We start from the raw sequence: 11,527 nt of genomic DNA, 5'->3' as shown, positions 1-11,527 counted from the left end.
TTTTGTTTTCATTATGAAAGGTGTAGTTACTTGGTAAAGATAGACTAATGATCAGAACACAACAGACTGTGAGAAAGCCATGTATAAAACATTCAGCCATCAGGGGGTTTATTTTTTCCATGAGAGAAATATTTTCTCTTCACATATGGGTTGTTTTAAGATTACTGCAGAACAGAGGAGATAAAAATACACAAAACACTTTATGTTGTTGCATGGCCTGCAGTTTCTCTCAGTTATACATGCCCGTGGCATGCTTTTCCTTGTTTTCTGACTTATCTTCAATTTTACGGTGGTGAATTATCATCTTAGACGTGATCTAAAGCTCAGAAAATGAGGTGAAGGTATGTTCTAGTATTTTTAGACATCTAGCAAACTCTCGCTTGCAAGACTTTTTTTCTAACAAAATAAAGCATTACATCATAGTTTAAGGGTTTCCTTGAATGGGAATAAAATCCAGGCAGTTGCGCATTCATGTGAGCTTGCCTGACATCCACCAGTGCCCCCACCATATTGGCAAACTCTTATACTGCCTTGTTTGTTATGCATGTTTTCAATAAAGCTTATTAACAAAAACACACACACATCCACCACCATTGTAAAAGCAGAATTTTTCAGCTGTGCTGGTTTTGTGGATATATTTTATCTCCTCCTGCTGCACTGTGACCAGAGGATTTGGAGAAAAATACAGGGCCTGAGGTTACTGCATTTCTGAGAATGTTCCTGTACAGGGACTCACTGTTTTACCTGACCGGGTCTAACCCACAAGCAGCCAGCCAGTGAAGCCCCCCGCGGCAGTGAATGATCAGCTCATCAATGCTGGATTGCCCCACAGCACAGTACCTGTTTGTTTTGACTGCTTAAGGCCAGTGTGTCTGCAGACTGTCATGTGATGCAGGTTGGTGAGAGGATGTTAATGTTGGTGCTACGCTACCTGTTGGAATTAATTTCATTACTTTGGGACTGTATGTGGTCGTGTGGGAGAAGACGCAGCGACCACCGATTGACTTTACCAACCTTGGAGCTACTTGAAATGGGACGATGTTTCCACTACTCGGTGGGACTTAATGGTAAGTTTTAAAAACACACATTGCATGTCTGTTAATGTGTTGTTTCTGTAACATTAGATTGAATTGTTGTAAGGCTGGAGAAGTTACTATGTCGGTATTATCGCGGTTGAAATTTGGAGTTTCTCAATTACCCACTTTGTTTAGAGGGTTACACATTTCTTTTCAATGGTACTGTTGTTTACTTAGATAGTAAAAGAAAAAAAAATTCTGTTTGTTTTTCTAAAGGGACATTAAAAGTTTACACACTGTCTTCTAAATTAAATGAGAATGGGAGAGGATATATCATTTCATCGGTACACTAGCCCCTTCTGTGACACTTTGCTGCCTTTGGCACTTCTGTTGTTATTCCAGCTTCTCTAAAAACAAACAAACAAAAAACCAGATATACAATTTACTTCTCCAGCACTAGATTTTCAGAGACGAGTTGAAGAAAAAGGGTTGTCACAGAGATGGTGTGTCAGCACTGCTTCTGTCATGACACCAGTCGACCTCATACTGTAACTAAGGATTTGGAGACTACGGGTACAAGAGATGAAAGAAGCACCAGATGTAAAACCCAGGCTACTGGGCATTCTGAGCAAGATTATGTTTGCCTTTCTCCCTGTGCCTTCCTCACTGCACTGTACTTCAAATAATCTTGTGCGAGACTGTGGACTGTGTTACAGTACTTGTTAACTTGACCGCTACTACTACTTAAAAAAGGGTTACAGACTTTTGGAATGTATGGCAATGGTGCAGCCTGGTTGTGAATAGCTTTGCTCTACTGTAAGGTTATGAAATTTTCATTACAGGTGACAGGAAAGCAGGAAAACGTGGATGTTAAATGTCATGTTTTGGTGTCAGTCCTTCAGAGGCAAAGAGCAAGGACTTCATACACTCACTGCTGTCACACCAGGGAGGAATCTGAAGTAGAGGACAGAGACATACCAGCCTCCTGCCCACACTGAGGCTTCACTAGACCAGAGGCAATGCAGCCACAGGACACATTCAGTTCTAGTAAAGGCCTGAGATAATAAGCTCGCCACAGTGTACTGACGCTCACCAACCATATGTTTGAGACTTGTGTTGAATTTTCACCCTGATCTTACTCTGTATAAAATAATACAATATGTTACACAGAAACATATTTCACACATGGATGTGTACAAAAATAGCTATCCACATTTAAATAGGTCATATAAAATGGCCTGATACAAAAACAGGTCTAAAATAATCAGTAGCCATAATCTAAACCCCCCGTGTTAGTATTTGATTGGAGTCTGGAGTTACTATGCATCTTTGGCATAAAACAGTATTATTAGTGTTTTCTAAGCGTCTCATGATTTTCCTTGTCTTTCCCAGAGACCACTGTTTTTTACATCATTATTACTGACTAATAACATTTTATTGCCATTAGGTTAATGAAAGTTTTATATAGATATTGTGTTGTTTCCAGCGCATTGCTCACCTCTTTCCAGGTGTTGTTTTAGCCACACTAGCAGGATAGTGATATCAGTCTGTCCACTAGTTTGGTCCAAAACTATTGGATCAATCACCATAATATTTGGTACACACATTTATGATGAATCCTACTGATGTTAAAGGTCCTCTGACTTTCTCTACCATCATGGGAGTGATCTCTGTGGTTAAGAGAAAGGCCAGAATTTCAGTTTGTCCAATATTTTGGCTTATGACAAAATATCTATGAAACTAATAGCTTTTCCACCAGCCTCAGCTACACTATGAGGGATATTTAATCAGGATTTGTGGCTAATTTTCTGGCACTAAACAGTGATATTGGATGTGTTCATACTGTATTTACTAAGGAGTCACAATTTGGTTTTGGGGTGGAGAAACAAAAGACAAGCAGCACTGCAGGAATGTGGGCATTTGGCCTCATGCAATATATATTTTAAGGTGTTCACATTCAGGTATGGGAGGAGAAAACCAAGATGGTACTCTGAGTGCCTGATTCAGCACTGCTGTGGCAGAGGGAATTGTAGTTGAAATTTAACGCCAGGAGAAAGCAGGTGTAAAATCTGTGACACTCCATTCAGCGTGGCAGCTGTTAGTCATCTGAGATCTCTTCGGAGTTAAAAAAATACTTTTGACGAAGGAGTGGGTGTCTGTAAATCGCATCACTCACCAGAAGAGAATGTGAGGGACTTTCTCAGGCTTTCAGGTCAAACCATGCTTAACAAAATAAAAGATGGTTTGACTGGCAGGTGACTAAGTGAATGTGTTTGTTGATTTCTTTAACCGTTTTAAAGTTGTGTAGACACAACCTTTGATGTTCTGAGGTTACTTTAAAAATCATGTTCATCATATTGACAGTGTACACGCCTAGTATCCTATGCACATACAGTTTGCTCACTGCCCTTGTTATGGTTTGGGATTACTTCCTGTTCTGCATTTTTATTTTGAAAGAGTTTTCCTGTCCATGCCATTTCACCTGCCTCAGTTTTATTCCGGTCTTTGATTAACACTTATTGCCTTCACGTGTTGCTCGTTGTCTCCCAGTCTCAACCTACATATTCACCTCACTTCCCCCAGTTAGTTGTTGGTTTGTCTGTACATCACATCCTGCTTTGCTCCTGTTGTTGCCACCTCATTGTCATCATCATCATCATGATCATCATCATCATCTCCTGTTTTCTTGGCCTCTTCTAAGTTTTTGCACTTTGCCTTAGTTTTTTGGTTTGTTTCCTTTAGCTTTCCCTGACAGTGCTGTCTGGTTGTTTTCTTTTGATGTTGTTGTGCTGCTTTGTCAGACTGAGCTTCTCTAGTTGTGCCATTTGTCCTTTTTGTTTTGTTATTTATGTTAAACTTCACTAGTTACCGAACATCAGTCTGTGTCTGTGTTTGGGTCCTTTTTCTAGCTAGAACCTCAACAGTCCCTGAACATCTCGCACTAACCATGGGCCTTGTCGCTGGCCTGCTTATTGTTGTGTTTTCCACTGCACAGCCCTGATAAGGAGACTAGCTGGAAAAAAGAAGAGGTGCAAGTTTTGTGTCTGTCTTTCTGGCATGATGTCAATAGCCTTTTGTTTATATTTACTTTCAAAGAACATCATTCAGTCTGTCTTACTCACTGACAGCACAGAGATGTTGTGAACTTCTGAGAACTTTGTGTTGACAGATGTCAGTGTACTTGTAGCTACTTGAATTTTTTATTATTTTTTACTTGAGTGCTTTATGCTACTTGTACTTTTGTAAATATGGTAATTGATACCCTACATACAGTATATAGGATACAAGTTACTTGACAGATAAAGATTATACATAACCTTTTTTGTCTGTGTATATAGTAACTCAAATAGTTAATGCATCTCCAATAGCCTGGGACTATACTAAATACCATGTAATTCAGGGCTTTAACTTGTAATGGAGTGTTTTGCATTGTGGTACTGGACAGTGAATCTGACCATCCATGGTGTAACGGTTTAGTGTTTGAATATACACTGACTGTTCATATATTTATAGACTTTTGTGACTGTTAAATTTCCAAAAGTGAAAACATCTAGCAGTTAAAATTTAAGTAAAAATATTGTGTAATTTTTGTATAAAACATGTCTTTTCTTATCTCTTTTCTGTGTGTTGTAATCAACATTTTAACTTAAGGCTCTGTTCTAGTCAAGTGTTCCACCGGGCCTTTGAGCCCGAGTTCACATCACTAGGACTCTGAAACTGTAGCAGCTACAGCTGTTTACACAGTGCTGTTTTCTGTGACATGAGGGGTGTCACAGTGAAGAGGCCTATTGCTATTTTAGTAGATTGGGCACAGCTCAATATTCAATAGTGAACAGCAAATTACCATGTGTTTTAAATCTGTTTTACAGTATGTTGTTATCGGAATAATATGGTTATTAATCATTATCATCCTCACCATTTAATAGCTAAGCTAGCAGGTAACAGGCACAGTTTACACAAGTGATCAAATTCTTCTCGGGTACAAATTTTTATTTATTTATTTTTCTCTATAAGTAGTAACAAATTAATCAAACTGGTTTTCATATAAGGCCATTTGGGACCCTGTAAAGTCCTGACTAAATTTGAGGGATATCTGACATGTTACCATGTTGGGAGCAATCTGGGCCATGGTAAAAAAAAACAAAAAACAAAAAAACAAAAAACTGATGCCTTGCTGATACTGATGAATGTTTCTTTAACAAGTTGCATTGACTTTGATCTAGAGGGAGAGTTTTAGTTTTCACAATCATGGCTTTATTAGAATTTAGACAAACATCTTTCCATAACATTTGCAGTCCTGTCTGACAAGACCCTTGTAAACAGAGGATGTTATGAACTTTTGTGCAATTCATTCCGCCCTTTGCAGTCTTCAACGATGCTCAGCTGCATTCCCCTCACCCCTTTTTTTTCCTCAAAGCAACATGAAACAAACCAGAGAGCAAGCAATTTTATTGTTCAGTGGTATCTTTAATTGTGATGGAAAAAGGATTATGTAGATTTCTGTAAGCCTCTCTGACAAGACATATTTCAAAGCGAATAGGCAACAGAACAGGAATATGTGTCAGTGGTGGAGGCTTAGTGGAACGTCTTCTCAATAATAGGGTAATCCTGGAGTCTTGGGACCCCTCATTTACCCTCTCAGCCAAGAGATGATGTGCACTAGTCTCCAATTATAGCCCATGGTTTCTTTAAAGACAAAGATAAGGACTCGGACTGTGTGACTAAATATCATAATGATATTGCCTTTGTCTTTATTGCTACTTATAGACATAGCGGTAGTATATAACATTACCAAAACTAATTTATGTCAGGACACAACAATGCAACCCTTGTGTGCTCTTTACATTACAATCATTTGACAAACATGGTTTACACCAAATGCATTTGGCTTTAGAAGGAGCAAACACTAGATGTCATCAAAAAACTTAAATGCAACTCCAAACAGGAAGATCAGTGTTGTTACAAAATGTATTGCATAATGCAGCATGGTACAGGAAGTAGTGGAATAAACTGGTTGTTCAGGCTGATTCAGCAATTAGTGTCTGTAGTGATGTTTTCAAAGGTTACTAAACAGGGAGGTAACAGCAGCGAACACAACAGACCAGAGCTAGAAAAACCAGTCCAGGCTAGAGAGCCTCTGTAGAACTCAGATAATCTGGTGACCATATGATGGAGAGTACAGTGACGGTTATACTGTAAGTGCTGGGAAAGGGGCAAGCATCTGTGTATCCCCTTAAATCTAAAAACTCAGTCATTATTGGTGTCATTTCTCTTTCAAGTGCCTCCATCTGCTTAAATGTAAGATTTTGTATTATACAATTTCTGAACATCTCATCCAGCCCATGTTTTTGGTCTCAGGCCAATTCAGTGAGGTCTTGTCAATAGCTGCCTATTTATAATTCAAACAACGGTGGGTCCATGCACAGCATCAATCAGTCAAAAAACTCAGTGGCACAATGTAATGCTAGCATACATATGGTGGATTTCACTGCTTATAAACAAAGCATCTCACTGCAAACCAGTAAAATGACTAGAGAGGAGTTTGAATCCAACACCCGCCCTCACATCTCTGAAACCTTTTCCCTTTGATAGATCTATGTTTGCTGTAGATTACTAACATGACACACAAACTTCCAGTGAGCAACTGTAGTGACAGTAATAACATGAATGTCACCACCTGAATATCTCTCTACAGGTCATGTGAAATGATGTGGAACCATAGAGGCAACAGGCACCACATACATCAGTGTCCCCTCCCTGTGCAAGTGGGTATGGGCTAGAACAGAGTGTGGAACAAAGAAGGAAAAGAGCTGTGTGATCGTCTGAAAAGGATAAACTAAGACTAATTGCTTCTGGAGGTCAGCATTCCACATGTGTATTCAAAGCACTGGGCGTTGCCTTAAATCATAGCAGTTGGTTATTTAATAACCTGAATAGGCAATTTCGCAGTGAATCTGCAGAGAAAAGGGACATGAAAAGTTGTGAAGAATTGCTGATGGACTCGAAGTGAGTGAGATAAAACTGACCATAAAATCTAGAGCCTGGAATTAAATTGGTCGGAAGAAGAGGGGAGGGAAAAGTGAGACGCGTGATCACAGAAACACAAGTGTCTTTGTGAAAATGCCAAGGTCAATTTGCACATTAGTTAAATGCATAATTAAGTAGTGGGAGATCTGTTTGGACAAAGGAAACCCTAATAAGGACAAATGTAGTAAGTAGCTCAGATGGTTAAAGTGATGTGTTCAGCTTAGCATTCCTTTCTCAGTACCTGTGTGGCTTGGAATTTTTTATTTTTTTTTTATTGGTCAGAACATCCTCTTGTTGTGATTACAGCTTTGATCACTTTTTCATGGTTATGCTTTGGCTCTAATAAGGCAAAAAAAATGTGTGCATGCACATCCAACCCAACTTACACGCAACTGCAGGACAATAGCCATGAGTGAAAGGACACATTTAGGCACTGGCAGCAGTTATTTGAGGTTAGTGAAATATTATGGTTCACAGTGACTTGAGACATAGTGCATTTATTTACATTTCATTAAACAAAATGCTTTAATCTCCTAAACCTAACAGCAGAGAGGAGAGCTTGGATGCAACAAGCACAGGGCAAAAGACTGAAATGCATACAGACTAAGTTTGAAACTGAACGGGTCATTTATTTTAAACTGACAGCCCTACTAATTTTCACTGGTTTTAAATACATGCTATAAGGATTTACAAGAAGTGATGCATGCACACGATGGACATAATATGAACAATAAAAGCTGGTGCATTTAAGCAACGTGTTGGTCAGCATTTTCACTGCAAATCCTCACACTGTAAACATGCACACAAGTAACCTTTCTTCTGTAGTATTTCTCAATGAGTAGCAAGGTATGGTGCTGCCCCCAGTGGTCAAGACAGGTCATTTTGAATGTAACAATAACAAACTATTAGAAGCTTCTGAACATGATGAGACACTCTTTTCCCTCATGTTCTCAGTCATTTAAATGCTATTTGGGAAACTCCACCCAGGCCATCCTATGTCTTTTACTCAAAGTATCTTCTGTCTGACCCCTCTAATAAAACTGCCTGATAGATGCAGAGCTGCTGAGATGGCTGTCATTCCAGCAGGGTCTCCATCTCTGCAGAGGACTTCTGAAGCTCTGCTGGAGTGACCCCTGGCTTCTTGTTCACCCCCCTTTCACCACCTCTTGGCTCTATGAGGAATCCTAGTTGTTCCCAAGATTTTCATTTCACAATGATTGAAACCTCTGTGCTCCTGGGAACATGTAGACTGTTGTAATGCTTAATACACTTGTCCTGATCTATGCCTCGCCACATTTTTATCCTAGAGGTCTGCAAAGCAGGTCGTGGTTTTTGTCCTGACATGCAGTGTGGGATCTCGTGCCCACAGGTGGGTGCCTTTCTAAACCATGTCCAGTCCGTTCAGTTCACCACAGGTCGACTTCTGTCAAGTTATAGAAACATCTCAGGAAAAATTAAAACAAACCTGATGCACCTGAATACTTAGTATGAAAAATATGTAAATGAGAAATATTAGTTTTTATTTTTAATGTTTTCAAATTTGTCTAAAAACATGTTTTTGGGAGAAATATATTGATTATTTTGTAGTTCATGTTAAAACTTTTTCATATTCTGTTGTTGTTTTTTTTAACTTTTAAGAAAATATAAAGTTGTTAGCAGACGGTTTAATGTTTATTGGTAGATTATTTAGTTAGTGTCTTTGTCCACCCCTGTGTGTGTTACTGGTTTGTTCCCATCTGGGTCATTGGTCAGGTCAGTTTGTCTTTGGTTGAGGTATTGTGCAGTTCTGTTACAGTTCAGCTTGCCATATTCCACATTGCTAACATGTAGCAGTTTCTACTTACACTATTTAACTCTTGGCTCTTTATGAAAGAAGTCTCATTACGTCCCTTTCCTGTTTTGTGGGGACAATAGTCTTTACTAAGCATTTTACAGTTGTACAAATTATAATGACTTTGGCAACTTTTAAAGTGCACTGTGTTGTCCAAGTCCTCTGTTGACCAGCAGACAAGGCAGGATTACCAACCAGTCAAAACCCAAAGGCCACAGAGCACCAGGGGACCCAGTCAATCAAATGAAATCAAATCAAATTTCATTTGTATAGCACCAAATCACAACCAAAGTCATCTCAGGACACTTTACAAATTAAGGTCTAGACCTTACTGTTATCACTATTATTATAGAGGGAAAACCCAACAAATCCCCCTCGAGCAGCACTTGGCGACAGTGGGGAGGAAAAACTCCCTTTAACGGAAGAAACCTCTGACAGACCCCGGCTCTTGGTGGGTGGCCTTCTGCCTCAACCAGTTGGGGTGGCATTACTTAATAGCAGTAGGTTTGTAGTTATTTAACCTATGATTTGTTTTATAGTATGGGAATATGTTTAATTAACTGGCATAGCCACAACATGGGTCCTTCTTTATTATCCAATGTCTGAACCCCTGTCTTGAATAGGAATCCTGTGGGAAACGTAGTTATAAGCCATTATAGTGTTTTGGCAAGTGCTGTGCTTGAATGGTGCAAATTCATACATTTGTCATGTTTCATTATGCAAAATACAAATGGGAAGGAGTGGGAGCAGACAAATTGGGGTCTAGCAGCTTATATGTAACAGACTTAACAGTCAGTTCCTTTCACGTGGCAGGACACTATATCTGGGAAAGTTTAGGGCAAGCAAATATTGCTCTTCCCAGACATGGTCACATTCTATTGAGCCTCTCATCCAACATTTACTGTATAAACTCAAACAAACAACCAAAAAAGCGCAACTGAGTCCTTTTATTTGTGTGTTTATTTTTTAAGTATTGCTGAGGTTCACAAGGCCCAGAAACAAGCTAATGGGTCAATAACTAGCCAAGGTTAAGTGTACTGAATCTGTAGCATCAGGGCATTGGTACCTGAAACTGATATGGCTTATTTAGTAGTTAAAAATTCAGCAACAGACAACAATAGAAATCTGAAAATAAAACCACAAAGAACAGGTAAATAATAATTAGAACTACCATAACTACAGTGGCACTATACTTGTCTTATACATAAGAACAAAATTTTTATCCAAACAAGTTGGACATACAGAACTTACTGCTGCAATGCATCACTGTTATACAGAATAATTCACCCACTAATATTCATTCTGTGCTGCAGCTATATAATTAACTGACTGGTGGAGCAGAGATGGGTGACATGAGCCAACATATCCACAATTGCTTGATTCAAAAATGGATGTTCAATTGAGAATAAACTCAACCTTCTTCTTAATATGAGACGTTATCTACATCAAAGTCTCTTCCAGTATTTTGTCACTTGAAATAGTCTGGTTAGGACCAGGGAGCAATCCATTGCCCGGGAAGGCCCTTGGTGCATCATGGTAATAAAGAACGTAGAAGGCCAAACCCTTGTGCTTTTAAAATAGATTCACCAAAACTAATTTTAGTATAATAGCTTGGAAATGACACAGAGGAACTGACGAGGGTTTTTAGTGGCAGATGGAGTTTCCTCATACCATGAAATTTGTATACTTGGCAACTAAGAAAACAATTCTTGCTGGTACATTGAGCAGCCTTCCGGTTTTCACAGAGAAAATGACGCCGGGAGGGTGAGAGAGTGTGAAGCCTCTTTAATTGCCTTTGGTCACCCACAACGTTGAACCGGAGCGCCACGCGGCTTAGCAAAGGAACCGGGTAGAGGGCCTGATAGATATTTTATTGCTAAAGTTAACGGTTAATGAATTCCCAGAGTGAAATCTGTCACTTCAAAAATAAAGAGGAAGGCAAATTAAAGGGAGATAGAGAGAGACAGGGGAAGAAAGGAACTGGAGAGGGTGACACAGTTTTAAAATGCCCTATCTTTTGGCCATCCCCGGTTTTCAATGGAATAAAGAAAACTCAGCCTCTTTCTTCTCTTCTTTTCTTCCCCTGCTTCTTTTTTCTCCCTCCCATCCTCCTATCTCTCACTCCGTTTTCACTGAAAAATTCTCATGAATGATTTATATGTGTCTTGTTATCAGCCACAATTTCTATAGACCCCAACGCATTCACCAAGACATTTGTGGCGTAATTGTTAATTTTAATGCCATAATGGTTTCAGATGGGAGCTCTGATTAGACATTTATTACACAATTAAATGAAACATACTCAAGAATCACAAAAGCCTTCCGTAATTATTTCAGGCCATTAATAAAATGGGCATTAAATTATATTGGACACAAAAGAGAAGTGAAATAGATTTCCATTAGAGCAATCGAGGCAGAGAGGGGTAATAGATCCTGCCTGAATTCATTCTGAAATTAATTGTTGCCCAGCCTATTTCCACACATAGTGGAATAAATGAATGAGAAAAGAGAGGAAGAGAAGAACGAGTTGGTGGCCGCGAGAGTGAGGGGAGGGGGCTACATTAAGAGCCTCTGATAAAAAATAAAAAACCCTTTTGTTTGACATACTACAATGGACCTTCAATTCATGCCCGAGAGAGGGAGAAAGAGAGAG

This window comes from Monopterus albus, unplaced genomic scaffold (genome assembly GCF_001952655.1).
Source record: "Monopterus albus unplaced genomic scaffold, M_albus_1.0 scaffold103.1, whole genome shotgun sequence".
Lineage (NCBI taxonomy): Eukaryota > Metazoa > Chordata > Actinopteri > Synbranchiformes > Synbranchidae > Monopterus > Monopterus albus.
The sequence above is the reverse complement of the archived record's forward strand: the minus strand, read 5'-3'. Positions refer to the sequence as shown.